General features: G+C 48.8%; 1 pseudogene across 1 annotated transcript; it reads left to right on the top strand.

Annotated features, from left to right (window-relative positions):
• The first annotated feature begins 757 nt into the window (after positions 1 to 757).
• LOC307102372 (leucine-rich repeat flightless-interacting protein 1-like) lies at positions 758 to 2,138 on the top strand (annotated as a pseudogene). The gene is made up of 2 exons: positions 758 to 933; positions 1,017 to 2,138. The product of its transcript is annotated as a leucine-rich repeat flightless-interacting protein 1-like (transcript).
• The last annotated feature ends 1,360 nt before the right edge of the window (positions 2,139 to 3,498 follow it).

The raw sequence follows: 3,498 nt of genomic DNA on the forward strand, positions 1-3,498 counted from the left end.
ATTGTGTACTTGAGTGTTAGTATTTGTGTCTTTTCACATATGACCTCATTTCCAAGCATGATTGACTTCTACAAGTGGCCAAGTTATAAAAATTCTATTCGAATAACTCAAGAAACTAGAGCATTACAGTTATAAGATAAACCCCTTTACAGCAGAGTGTGATAGTTTATCTCAAGTATTGGGGAGCTGCTAACTTTCCTCAACTCCTCTTTGTCAGACTGTTGACAACTCTGAAAAATCTACTGATTAAATCTTACAAAATTTTCCCAAAAAAGTAAAAAATGTTTAATATGCATAATTCAAACTTTGTTTTTTTCACCCTTGTATTCTTTCCCCATGACTGTTTTTTCAGGATTCTAAAAGAAAAATAATCTACATTTCCTTGGTGACAATATTCAAAAAATGAAAGCTAATTCTGGTACAAATGGCCCAAATCTTAGGTAGCAGTGTTTCTTAACACGCATTACAGGTTTAAATATCAATGCCTTCTCTCGCCGAGGAACTGTACCTTTCATCTGCTCTGAGCTCCAAGAACTCTGACTGCAACTCAGTTCCTGACAAATATGACAAAGAGGTTGCTCTGAACTGCTCATACGTTCATCTTCAAAATGCAGATTTTTACATTAGCTGTCAAAATGGCTGTTTTTCTTCAAAGCAGTATCAGTAAAAGCTACGGAAGTGAATAAAACTGTCTCTAGTGCAATGTTGTGGCGGTGCTGTTATGAAAACCTTTATGCTATGTACATGGAGTGAACAAATGGGAGCCAGAGGAAGTACGCTGCAAAATCGTATTGAAGGAGGGGGCGCGGCCGCTGGACGTGGGCACCCAGGGCGCGGGCTGCAAGCGGCTCCCCAACCTGGAGCAGCTGAAGGCGAGGACCCGGCACTGGACCGGACTGCGCAAGGCAGAGGCCAGGCTGGCAGGCCCGAGAGGTCAGGAGGAAGGAGCTGGAGCGGCAGCAGCAGGAGAGAAATGGTTAGGATGGAGAGTTACACGGCTCACAGCCCCTGAGCAGAAGATCTGGCAGGGTTGAAGGGAGACCAGAAAAAAGATTTCACTGAGAAGGGCTCTCGTAACCTGCCCGGCCTGTCTGCAGCCACACTGGCCTGCTGGGTGGCACCGCCTCCCGGAGGGGGCGTGGGACACTTCCTTGTCCATCGACACGGAGGCATCCATTGGGAGATCGAGGACTCGCTAGCAGAAGCGGAAGAGAAGTATGAGAAGGCGATGGTTTCCAGCGCCCAGCTGGACAAGGAGAAGATGAACTGCAGGCGCCAGGTCGATACCCCGAAGGACACGCTGCCAGAGCCGGAAGAACAGCTGGCGGAGTCTAGGCAGCAGTGTGAGGAGAAAAGCAAAGGATTCCAGCAGGAGAAGCACACCCACTGCCTGCCGCAGTTTCAGTTCGCCCAGGTGAAAGCCGCCCCGCAGCAGAGAGAGGAGATGCTGGAGAAACGTGGAATAATCCTAAATTCAGAAACAGCTACCAATGGAGAGACTTCAGACACCCCAAAGAGTGTTGGATACCCAGGTCCTACCAAGATGAGAAAAGAAGAGTTGAATGCCCTCAAGGCGACGGGGACGGGACCCTAGGAAAAGCCACTGCGGTGGAGGTGAAAAATGAAATTGTGGAGAATGGGGGAAAAGAGAACTCTTGCAAAATACTGAGCAGGAACAGCACAAAGAGGACCCCTTAGAGGATTCTGTGGACACCGAGGTCTTGCCTCCAGGTGACAGTGCCGAGGACCGGAAAACCTCTGAAGACAGTGCCCCCTCCCTAGGAACATTAGCTACAAAGGAGGGACAGGTTCAAAGCCCAGTTCCAGAGAGCACGTCCTTCCTTGAACATGCAGAGCAGGTTGAGTCCAGGGAGCTCACAAGCACCCCAGATGCTAGGACTGGGGCTCCGCTGGAGCAGTCTAAGCGTTCCAGTGAACCAGAATGTGAAACATCGGGTCCTGCGACTGGGCGGGGCAGCCGGAATGCCTTGGATATCAAAAACCAAAGTGAAGAAGCTGCAGAAAAACAGGAACAGGAAGAGCAAGATTTTCAAACCAGTTTGGGAGAGGTTAGCACAAAACCACATCAGGAACCTGCTCCTTGGCAAATACCTGAAGTTGGAAAGGTGAGCAGCTAGCTCCCAGGGTGCAGTGGAGGCAGGGCTAGCTGGATTGGAGGCCCAAGCGGGCACGGTGGCCTCACGTCTCCAAGGTATAGCAATGGCACAGTGAGTCATGACACATGTGCTGTCGATGTCCTCAAAGAGTTGGGCCCAAGTTTAGAGAAAGATCTCACCAACCAGGAAGGTCTGAACCCAGGGAGGTCCCGGTTCCAAGCTCGGGAACAGGGGTGGAGAACAGTGAGGAAGAGGACAAGGCCTGGATGAGAAACCAGTCCAGACAGAAGTCCTGGCCCCTTCCTCTTCTCCAGCAGCCAGTGCTCAGGAGGCAGCAGGTGCACTTAAGGTAAACGCCAAGAGAGAACCCAGTGAAGAAAAGAATGACCCACAGGGAGAGGGATTGGATTCATCCCAAAAGAAGACTTAAAACAAGAAAAAAAAAAAAAAAAACAAGAAGAAAAAGTCACCAGCACCTGTAGGAACCCCTAAGGATGTTAGGGAAGAGTTAATATTTCAGAACCCATATCTAAGTGAAGTTAAGGAAGAATAGCAGGTAAAATCTCCTGATGAAAACTCAAAATGAGGTCACTGGAAATCCAAAACAGAACATTGTGGCTGGAAGCAGTGAAAACCTGGGCTTTCCAGAAGACCCTAAGATGGAGTTGGTTGGAACACTGAACCACGAAGGTGATGTAAACGCCAAGGTGGGGAAAGGAAGAGCTGTTGGAGAACCATTACTATTTGAAGGTAATACCATTCAGGCCTCAGGCTCCAGAGCCAGTGCTGAGGGATCAGAGGAAGGAGCTGTAAAAGCTAACGCTGAAGGAGCCGGTGCTGCTCCAGCCATCCCTCAGAGAATAAAGACGTGTCTAGCAGTGCCCGGCTCGGAAATGAAAGTCCCTCCGAGGACATCAATGCTGCCTCTCAAACAGAAGGTATAGAGGGCTGTGTGATGTCCCAGTGTCCAAGCCAGGGAGTCAGAAAGGTTTTAGGTAGCATTAGTCTAGAAAATGATGACTTGGCACCAGCAAGAGAATTAGGGGACTCTCATTCAGGTGCAAAGAAGAGACAAGGGGCAGAATCGAGAAGGACAAAAGCAAAGAAGACTGCAGGTTGTCATAGGTTGAGTCTTGCTTTTCAGGCAGAGTCAGAGAGGGGCCAGGACAGCACAGTGAGTCCAAGCAACAGACTCTTGTCTGTTACCTCCACTGGTGAGATCCATAAAATGTTCTAGATGGAAGTAGACATGTATGACAATGTGCCACCACGTTATCTACTACTCAAGTTATCGACTGTTACTTGTAGATTTACATTTTACTAGAAGCTCGATACACGAAAATTCGTGCAAGAATGGGCTTTCCTTCCCCTGGCTGCCGGC

The sequence above is a fragment of the Cnephaeus nilssonii genome (genome assembly GCF_951640355.1).
Source record: "Cnephaeus nilssonii genome assembly, chromosome: 1".
In the NCBI taxonomy this organism is placed as follows: Eukaryota; Metazoa; Chordata; class Mammalia; order Chiroptera; family Vespertilionidae; genus Cnephaeus; species Cnephaeus nilssonii.